The sequence below is a fragment of the Neoarius graeffei genome, chromosome 4 (assembly GCF_027579695.1).
Source record: "Neoarius graeffei isolate fNeoGra1 chromosome 4, fNeoGra1.pri, whole genome shotgun sequence".
NCBI classification, from domain to species: domain Eukaryota; kingdom Metazoa; phylum Chordata; class Actinopteri; order Siluriformes; family Ariidae; genus Neoarius; species Neoarius graeffei.
In genome coordinates, this window is record NC_083572.1 from 102,377,043 (window position 1) to 102,388,260 (window position 11,218).

The window sequence follows — 11,218 nt, forward strand, 5'->3', positions numbered from 1 at the left end:
CCCTCGGTCTGAGACGATGTCCTGTGGAAGACCAAAGACTCGGAAGACATGATTAAATATAAGTTTCGCTGTTTCAAGAGCAGAGGGGAGTTTGCACAGAGGTATGAAGCGGCAGGCCTTGGAGAATCTGTCAACAATGACCAAAATGACCATGTTACCTTGTGACTCAGGGAGACCCGTGATGAAGTCGACTGCCACGTGGGACCAGGGATGCCGGGGAATGGTCAGAGGATGCAGGAGACCCTGGGGACGCTGTCGTGGGTTCTTGGTTCTGGTGCAAACCTCACAGGACAGGACAAATGACCTTACTTCCTGTTCCATGTTAGGCCACCAGAAGCGTCTTTTCAGGAAGTCCAGGGTCCTCCGAGCTCCCGGGTGGGCGGTGAGAGGGGAAGAGTGACCCCACTGGAGAACCTTGGCCCGGGCTTGATGTGGGACGTACAAGAGGCCCGGTGGCCCCATCCCAGGACCGGGGTCCTGGCGTTGGGCTCGTCGAACAGCCTCCTCAATACCCCAGCGGACAGGGGCCACAATCCGGGACACCGGGATAATAGGCCCGACTTCATTCTCCCTGTTAGTGGCAGAGAACAGCCTGGACAGTGCGTCAGGTTTGGTGTTCTTGGAGCCGGGACGGTACGAGAGGGTGAAGTCAAACCGACTGAAAAACAGGGCCCACCTAGCCTGTCGAGGGTTCAGTCTCTTGGCTTGCTGGAGGTACTCCAGGTTCTTGTGGTCAGTCCAAACCAGGAATGGATGTTGCGCTCCCTCCAGCCAGTGCCTCCACTCCTCAAGGGCCAGTTTGACCGCTAACAGTTCTTGATCCCCCACATCGTACCGGGACTCCGCAGGACTCAGGCGGTGGGAGAAGTAAGCGCAGGGGTGCAGCTTTCCTTCCGAACGTTGAGAGAGTACCACGCCGACACCACTGTCCGAGGCGTCCACCTCCACGATGAATGGTTGGGAGGTGTCCGGGAGGACCAGAATGGGTGCCGTGCAGAAGCGGGCCTTGAGGTCTTTGAACGCCTTTTCTGCCTGAGGAGACCAGCCATAAGATCCACCTGTCCCTTTGGTGAGGTCTGACATGGGTGCTGCCACAGAACTGAAGTTCCTGATGAACTTGCGGTAGAAGTTAGCGAATCCTAAGAACCGCTGAACCTCCTTAACGGACTTGGGAGTAGGCCAGTCCCGGACGGCCAGGGTCTTGGCAGGGTCCATTTGGAGTTGGCCTGTCCGTACAATAAATCCCAGAAAGGAGACCTCGGGAACATGAAATTCGCATTTCTGGGCCTTGGCGAACAGATTGTTCTGTAGCAGCCTCTGGAGAACCTGGCGGAAATGGTGGCGGTGCTCCTGCATGGTCTTGGAAAAGATAAGGATGTCATCGAGGTAGACAAAGACGTACAGGTTAATCATGTCCCTTAAGACGTCGTTGATTAGGGCCTGAAAAACAGCTGGTGCGTTGGTGAGTCCGAAGGGCATCACCTGGTATTCGTAGTGCCCAGACGGGGTGTTAAAGGCAGTCTTCCACTCGTCTCCCTGTCGGATACGGATGAGGTGGTATGCGTTCCGTAGGTCCAACTTGGTGAAGACAGTGGCGCCTTGGAGCAGGTCGAAAGCAGTGGACATCAGCGGAAGGGGATATCGGTTGCGCACAGTGATCTTGTTCAGGCCCCTGTAGTCAATACATGGTCAAAGCCCCCCATCCTTCTTGCCGACAAAGAAGAAGCCGGCACCAGCAGGTGAGGTGGAGGGTCGAATGAACCCAGAGACCAGGGCGTCTTTGAGGTATTCCTCCATAGCCTTGCGTTCTGGCTGAGAGAGGGAAAACAGTCTGCCACGAGGAGGGGTAGTCCCAGGGAGCAAGTCAATGGCACAGTCGTAGGCCCGGTGCGGAGGAAGAACGGCGGCCCTGCTCTTGCTGAATACTTCCTTGAGATCCCAGTACTCTGTGGGAACTTGAGATAACTCGGTGAGATCAGGGGGCTCGGCAGGAGACACAGGAGAGCTAGAGAGCAGACAAGAGGCATGGCATGCAGGGCCCCATTCCACAACCTGGCTTGTTACCCAGTCTATGCGAGGGTTGTGGCGAATAAGCCAAGGAAGGCCTAGAATAACTGGGAACTCAGGTGAAGGAATCAGGTGCAGGGATATTTCTTCCTTGTGACCTTGAGACTGGAGGAAGACTGGAGAAGTAACTTGGGTGACTCTTCCATCACCTAACGCTTGGCCATCGAGGGCAGACACAGACAGAGGGACTTCAAGAGGTGCAGTAGGTATATTGATGCTTTGGGCGAAGTGAATATCCATAAAGTTCCCAGCCGCCCCTGAGTCTATCAAAGCTTGACAAGGGTGGACAGACTCACCCCAGGAGATGGAGACCGGGATGTAGATTCCTTGACCAGGGAGTCCGGGAGAGAGGGTAGGCCCCGTCACAACCCTCCCTCGGCTGGACGGGGCGGTCCTTTTCCCAAGAGTTCGGGACATGATGCTCGGAAGTGACCAGGCTTGCCACAGTAGATGCAGCACTTGTCCCTCCTTCTGCGCTCCCTCTCAGATGCGGAGAGGCGAGTACGACCCACTTGCATGGGTTCTGGACAGTCACTGAAGGAGGTAGATGGTCTCCAGGTAGAGGTAGGGAGGCTGGGGGGGCTCAAGGCTTGGTGGCGTTCTCTCATCCTGTTGTCCAGACGAATAGCATGTGAGATGAGGGTTTCGAGGTCACTTGGGCATCCAATAGAGGCCAGACCGTCCTTGATGGGGTCAGACAGACCATGGTGGAAGGCTGACACCAGGGCAGTCTCGTTCCATCCACTTACTGCTGCGAGTGTTCGGAACGAGATGGCGTAATCTGCGACGCTTCCTCCTTGCCGGATGGACATGAGCTTTCGGGCTGCGTCGGTACTGATGTCTGCCTGATCGAAGACCCGAAGCATCTCTTCAGAAAACAGCTGGAAATCAAAGCACTCAGGTCCCTGTCTTTGCCAGATAGCAGTAGCCCAGGCTCGCGCCTTACCAGCTAATAAGGTGATCACAAAGGCAATCTTGCGGCGATCCGTAGTGTAGGTGGTAGGCTGAAGCTCAAAGGTGAGTTGACACTGGGTAAGGAACTCTCGGCACTCACTGTGCTTGCCGTCATACCTCTGTGGTGCAGGAAGGCTGGGTTCACGAGGTGAAGAAGGCAGCATGGCAGGAGGCACTGGAGCAGGAGTGGGAGCTGGATCAGGAGCAGGAACTGGATCAGGAGCAGGAGATGCAGGCAGAGATGTCAGTTGTGCCAGGGTTTTCCCAATTTGCTGAAGCAGTTCCTCGTGGCGAGCAAGGGCCTCACGTTGGCTGGTGAGCGTACGTCCATGAGCATCCATGGTCGCTCCGAAGCGTGTCAAAGCTGCCATAATTCCCTGAAGGTTGGCCGGGTAGACAGTTGAAGCAGCCTCTGCTGAGTCGGTCATGACGGAGTCTTTCTGTTAGGGTTTTGCTGGGATTCGAACCTGGTTCGTTGGTGTGATGATCCAGCAAACCCCCACTAGGCCACCAGGGGAATGACTCAAATGCAGAGGCGTGAGGCGGAAGTAGAAAAAGTAACAAAAGGTTTATTTATACTATGTACACTATATACAATCCAGGGCAAAACAAAAAAAACAAAAACAAAGAGTATAATTCAAAAAGAAAAAGGCAAAAATGCAAAAGCTCAGAAGATCCACAAAACACAGTACAAAGGAAACTGGAGATAAACATAACAGCACAAAGACTCCGTGACAAGAGGACTGAACTCAGGGGTATAAATACACAAACTAATTAAGGACACAGGTGAAGATAATTAGGACTAACAGGCAATTAACAAAAACACAAAACACAGGAACAGTGGCGGCCTCTAGAGGCCAAAATAAACAAGACACGAAAAGGAAATAACAGCGGCCTCTAGAGGCCAAAACAGTCCAAGTCCTAACAACTTCTCTGTGTATTTCTGAATCTTGTCATTGTCTTTTTATCTATTGAAACACATGCGATGTTATATTGCATCTAAAAACATGATTTTAATATCAAATTAATGGACACACCATCCTGTTGTCTCTCTCAAGTAACTCATCTGTTTTTTTCCTGTATTTATAGGCTCTCTCACAACATGAGCAAAATGTATGCTGTTCAATTAATACTGTATCTTCAGGTACTAGTAACCCATCATATCCATCTTCCGTCAAATATTGCCTATAAACAAAAACTATCTAAACCACCACTCTCTCCTCCTTTCAGTATTTCATCCAAGCAGGGGCAATTTCTCAGAGACAACAAGGGAAGCCGAGCTTCCCCTAAAATTCTCTCCCCAAACTGCGGCATCTATGACATTGAATTCTCATTAAAACAATAACTTGCATAACATAATATATGCCCAAGATTGTATTTACGTTCATAACTATCCTGTAACTTATTTGAGTGATGTCTGACGAACTTGCAGTTCACTACGAGAATCACCTTTACTGCCAGGCTGTAACCAGCGTTGCCAGATACTGCTGACGTTTTCCAGCCAAAATATGTTCAAAACCCACCAAAATGCACTTAAAACAGCCCAATCTGGCAACACTGGCTGTAACCTTTCTTATTTCAATGGGCTCTATGCGCTGGCAGCCGGGTTTCCATTGCAGTCTATGAGACGGCTCTGAACAGCCAATTTCGGCTAGTTGTTATTGGTTAAAATCGACAAAATCGTCACTTCCAGGGAAGCCGGGCTTCTCTGGGACTAAACGAGACAGTGGGAGGGGCAAGAAGCCGGGCTGATGAAGGATTATTGGAGGTAGTGAAGAGGGCGGGCTCTGTACTTCAGCGTCGGCGAGGAACACGGAAGTATGATCAGTCCCTAGAGGATGTTGAGAAAGTGTAGTCGTGTGCCAAAGTGCTGTCCGAATTTCTTTTCATATAAACGTTTCTTCTCATTGATGTCTCTGTACATTACTCTGTAAATAAATGTAAATATTACTCGTTGTGCTCCGTTAACTTTCATCCATTCTATCAGTTTGATCAATCGTGAATTCACTCGTTTATTTCATTTGTAGTTCAATCTGTTTGTAGGCTAGCTTGAGCCTTATTGGGATCTGCAGTGCTAGCTGCTAACAGAAATTGGTGAAGTCTCTGGAAAGCACAACCAGCTAGTATGACAGGGTCACAGACCATTTTCTGGAAAAGGAGCGGAGAGCAGAATTTGTGTACAAATAGTGTGCATCATATAATGTTCATGAATCTGAAGTGTGTATATTGTTCAGTAATGTTAAGAGAATGGTGGGCTCTGTGTTATAGGTTATACCTGGGTATAATATTCAAGGTTCTCTGTGTTGCATAGCCTACCTGGTTATGAATTTCCAGACTGTGTTGCAGAAGATGTTCAAGGATGTGTTGCACAGCTGGGTGTTGTGTTAAAGACTCTGTGTTGCATATCAGGGTATGATTGTTCAAGGCTCTTCGTTGAATAGCCAGTGATTTTTGGATGTTTGATATTTTTGATTAAGGATATGAGGTACTAGCCTGGCAAGCCAGACTATAACATGAAATGTACAAGCAAAAATACTTTCTGCCACTAGGTAGGGTTGTCTAGTTCACTATGCTAATGGGGCACACCTTTCTATGCTTTGATATCCGGCCTACAGGTTCTACAGCATTGGAATTTTAGTAAAAAATAACAGTGATTGCCCACTGACACCCCGTCTGCCATGCACGCACGCACGCACGCACACACACACACACACACACCTCTGTACTTAATGTTGTAGCACAAAATAGAAAGGGTCTACATAGTCCTAATTGGTACTGTTAGAACCATAAAAAGTTGTAGTTTTATGAGCAACTTAGTTTTGGTGGTGAACCCTTATAGTTGCTGTGCACCCACTACACACAATGCATATGGCACAATACGTCACTTGCTCCTACCAGCTCCAGCACTGAAAGTGAAAGTGCCTAATTACTGCCATTATTTAGCCTTGTATAAAACTTCAGAACTGCTATCAGTTAAAAGGTTAAAAGACTAAGGACAACTAATAAATTCAAGCAACAGGCTAAACACAAGCTTGACACTCACTGTGAGTCAGTGGCGGCTGGTAGTCTTTCAAACAGGGGAGGCTGGTCGGTTACGATATTTCCAGATTTTAAAAGAAAAAAGAAAAAACACATAAATTTTGCCCATACCCTTGCCTCTGATCTGGCTGATTGTTGGTAGGGTCACAAACTGTGAAATAACAGGTTCTTTTGGCCCATTAGCCTACTGTCCAATATACATGATGGTGGTGTTGGGGGGTATATTTTAACATTTTATATTTTAAAATTGTGGCATGTTGTTTAAAAATTGATCATTATTGAAAGCAGCTCTTTGTCAGGAACCTCAGCAGTAACAGCAGAGTGTTCTGGAAAGCACTGACTTTGGGGAGCCAAACACAGAGCTGGGTGCCACACATTTCATTCAATGACACTTTCCCTATATTTTACTTATTTTGACTGAGAAATGTTTTATTGATAATTTTGATAACCCTTCACTTTTAATCCAGGTCTGTAGTGTGAAATGTTCTCGGCTGTGTTTTTGTTTAAAAATGTTTTCCAAATTGTAGCGGTGTTTAATTCATATCCAGAAAAATATATATTCCAATATAATATACTCAGCATAAACATTTTAAATAGATTCTATATTTTTGGTCCATCCATGACATATTACTAAAGTAGCCTATTTACTGTTGTTGATGTGGGTCACTTGCTGTTAGCCAATTCACTTTCTCGTACCAGGAGAGCTGAAAGGAACGAGTATTATTCCCTACCTTTTTCACCAAGTCAATTTGAGGCGTTGGTCTACCCTGCTCTTTAATTTTAATTTTTTCCTCAAAAGGAAGACTGGCAAATGGCTTCGCCAAAATTAAATCAGCAATGCTTGGCATCCGTGCACAGCTTTCTTGCTAGCTGACTAGCCCCCTCAAGTTCAAGTTCAGCCACTCAAATAAACAAAATTTCTGGAACTAAGATAGCAAACTTGACAACACTACAGTATATTTACACTTTATTTACAATGAAAATATATACAATCTAAAAAAGCTGGTAGAAACCGTATGTAATGAATGAAATCGAAATGTAAGCTGATCTCTTACAATACACCATAGCACTTGCGAATCCGCATGAGACTGAACTGAAATTCACCGCTACCTGTCTATAGTTGAAACGAGCTGTCAATCAAAGAAAATATCCGGCCGCTTTCACCAATCACCAGTCTCCTCACGGAAACTGCCATGTCCCTCCCACTGTGAGGCTCGGAGTCCGTGGGCGGGCATTTTAGCAAGTATTTGTCCAATAATCGTCTTGCATTTTGAGATTGACAAGCGCATAGCTCCCAAATGCCATTGAAGTCCACTGAGGCTGGGAGTCCGTGAGACTCCGTGGGCAGGCGTTTTCACAGTATTTGTCCAATAATCGTCTTGCATTTTGAGACTGAAAAGCGCATAGCTCCCAAATGCCATTGAAGTCCACTGAGGCTGGGCTGCATCGTGCTGTCACGAGGGGGAAAAACTCACGCACACATTAGGCGAACTGGGGAAAGTTATAACGGAATGATTTTGCACTGTAGTTGGGCTGAGCACATATATTTCTATGATTCTGGATCTGAAATAGCAATGTTATAAGGTCGGCTATAACATAAGCCTAGCGCAATTCATCCTACACGATGTTCGTCATTTTTAGAGGAGGCTGAGCCTCCCTTGTTGTCTTAGAGCAATCGCCCGTGCTGTGAGTTCTTTGGGATGGCACTTCTGACTTTTGTTTCCACATCATAGGAACTGCTCAGTGTACCAGACATCACTCAAATCCTTCTATGTGTGTCTGTGAAGGTTCTCATTTATCCACGTTATCAGGGCTGGACAGGCCGTCTGGCGTACCGGGCAAAATCCGGGTGGCCTAACGGTCCAAGTGGCCTGATGGTCCAAGATATTAATTAAATAATGATTATAATAATAATTTTACTTTGAAACCGGCGGTCTGGCGCATAATATAGAGTCGCGGCTCCCTATTGGTCTATTTTCAGTGGACTGAACCAATCAGCAGCGCTCTGGTGCCCCCACCCCTCCCATGCCCCTTCCCTGCACCGAATCAGTTCTGCCGAGATTTTGCCCGGTTTGTAGATTACCTGTGGAAGGATGGAGAAACCAAAACACAAAGGTGGCGCGGCGAGGCTGCGAGAGAAAAAAATTAAACAGCTCGAAGCAGACGCAGCAAAATGCTCAAAAATAGCAGACCTGTTCAATGGAGGGACTGCTGTAGCCTCCACATCGTCCCAGTTTGAGGTTTTTGAAAGGGAGCCCGATGCCGAGGGACAGAATGAGGGAAGTGTAGCACAGCAGCAGCCGGTAAGCAAGCAGTAACGTTAGGACTAACTTAGGATAATAGGGACTTTAAGGTGATGGAAGTAAGCAACGTTAGCTCTATATCACACAAGAATCATGAGCAACTGTTATTTTTCCATGTCATAGCAGTTGCATTAAATAGTGTTTTGCTTTCGTTTCTGCTCCACCATGCGAGTTCTAGAACAGGCGATTTTTTGTCATCAACATTCATTGTATCCTTTTTCTGTTACTATTTTAAGGTTCCATTTCAGGATACTCATTCACCATTGTTCACGAGATTGACAGGCATTTGGGTTCTGGGTAAGTATAGATCAATCTGATTTTTTTTAGAAATTAATATTTAATGACAATTTCGTCATTTATATATGTCTGCCATTCATTTAGGATGCCATTTGAGAGGATTTTGTCATAGATATTCAGGGGTCATAAGTCATGATTCAGCAAGTAAGTGCACAATGCATTTATGTGCCTATTTATCTGGCTTTCCCAATGTTTTTCCAGTTAGTAGTCTTTGTAATGCTTTCATATACATGAAACATCTATTCTATCATCTATTAATCTTCATCATCTATTCTAATATCTATTAAAAATATTTGAAGCTGTCATTTAAAAGTGTGTAAACTTGTTCATGTCTCACCTCTCTGCATCTCCCTCTTTATGAAATCCTGCTCCTTTGAAGGGTCTTCTGGCATACATAGATGTTCATAGGATCATCAGGGTATGAGAGCATTTGTTCAAGTCAAGTGAGCTATCTACCAAGTGAGTAAACATAATACACCTCACTACAATATAAAAGTGTGATGACCCTGAGGTTGTTTTGAACATTTATTAACTTGTATGTACCTAACCTTAAATTGTTTTAATGTCTTCCTTTTCCTTTCTGTCTGTGTACTTGTGTGTGTAATTGGCTGCAGGTCGGATGATTACGAGAGTGACTGTGTCAGTGTGTAGGTGTGTCCAAGTAGCAGATTGGACTGAAGACTGCAGATAAGGTTGGTTCCTCCCAGCTTCTGGGGGCTCTCTTCCAACCATGCCCCATTGTGTGCAAGAAACATTTTAAATAAATCATTGACTGCATAGTTACTGTGCATTTGGTGGTGTTTTTTGGGGGCCGGGAATTCTTGCTTTAAATGTTGCACCATTTCCCCTTGGCCAGGATGTAACAACCGTAAAAAAAATGTACATTGCTTCACAGAAAACATACTTAAACAAGTGCAATGAGAGATAGCAACCTGGCCCCAACCGGTGTGTTTGGCTCCCTGTAAAGATGGCACACACACACACTGCAGGGGGACAGACAGACAGACTAACAGATGGGGTCATTGCAATACCTGGCCAAACCTCCTCGGGGGGGGGGCAGGTTACTAGTCGTTTGTACTCCGGTAATTATGAGCCTGTCGAAGTCTTAATATTGGCCTGCCTAAGTCAAAAATGCCTGGCCCGTTTTTTTGTCCCAGTCCAGCCCTGCACTTTATAGTAAACTGTTGGTGCTAAAGAAGGCAACTGACCTTGCTTGAAATTCTTGAAGAAGTTTCACCTATCATCTAAAAGGCTTCTTCAGTTCTGTCTGACTGGTGGGGAGTTCCAGGTATTTATCCTCTAGTGGATCAAAAGCAACCCCAAGGAGAGTTGTTGAGGTCACCTGGGTTGTTGAGTCATCCTGTAGGTGTAAGTCACTGGGGGCTGGGTGTGAACGGTGTTAGCAGCCTAGAGAGTAATTCGGGTGATCTATGGGTTGTTGGCTTTCTCTGCCATCATGTGAGTCATTGAGGTCAGCTGAGTTTTGGTGTGGTTGTGTGTTCAGTTTTCTGGGATGTGTGCCAAGGACCGCATTGTAGGTGGCTGATAAGTGGTATCTCAGACCACCTCCTCTGTTCAGTGATGGTCATTCCAGGTTGATAAAGATGGCTTCTTTTACTCCTTTTTCAAACCACCAGTCTTCTCTGGCTAAAATTGTAGTCCTGAAACGAGTGTCCTTTGTTATTGAGATGAAGATAGACTGCAGAGTCCTGGCCTGAGGAACTGGCTCTCCTGTGTTGAGCCATGTATCTGTGAAGTGGTTGTTTTGTTTCCCCAATGTACAGGTCCATGCATACTTCACTGCATTGAATATTCAATGCAGTGAGGAATGCACGGACCTGTACATTGGGTAAAAGAAGCCATCTTCGTCAACCTGGAACGACTATCACTGAACAGAGGAAGTGGTCTGAGACACCACTTATCAGCCACCTACAATGCAGTCCTTGACACACTTCCCAGAAAACTAAACACACAACCACACCAAAACTAAGCTGACTTCAATGACTCACATGATGGTAGAGAGAGCCAATGATGGAGGAGAAGCTGATGTGAGCTATGATGATGATGAAGGTTGTGCTGGTATTGAGGCTGAAACTGGGACACATGGATCTAAAGCATGTTAAAAATTTTACTTAAATAATAAATGACAAAGTGAGTGAATCTAGTATATAACTGATAGCAGTATAGAGGCAACACAATATAGGATACATTTTATATTTGTCCCTAGTAACAGAGGACGTAAAGGGAACGTTAGAATTTGGTTCTCTAAAGGTTAGGTTATAACCAAACCAAAAACTACCATTTAAAGAATGTTCCCTTTGGTTACAGCAAAAACCAAACAAAGGCTAACGTTCCTTGAACTTTTAGGGAACCACTCATATGAAACATTAGCCAGTAGTTGCACTGCTACCACCACACAACCTTATGCTTGGCTGTTTTTTGGTTGTTCTGAGAACCAGTGCTGACAGTTTTTGTTTCCTTGATATTTTACACTAGGCCAGCCTAGTGTGACATTATTCATTAATTTCTCCTGTTCATTTTTATGGTAGGGCTAAATT

The 11,218-nt window shown here is 45.9% G+C and overlaps 1 protein-coding gene across 1 annotated transcript in view; it reads right to left on the reverse strand.

Annotated features, from left to right (window-relative positions):
• LOC132885405 (polymeric immunoglobulin receptor-like) overlaps positions 1-9,320 on the reverse strand; it is a 44,705-nt gene extending 35,385 nt beyond the window's left edge. Inside the window, exon 1 of the mRNA XM_060920057.1 lies at positions 8,998-9,320. The gene's annotated coding sequence lies outside the window, so the exon portion shown is untranslated. The remainder of the gene's footprint in view (positions 1-8,997) is intronic.
• Positions 9,321-11,218: the final 1,898 nt, after the last annotated feature.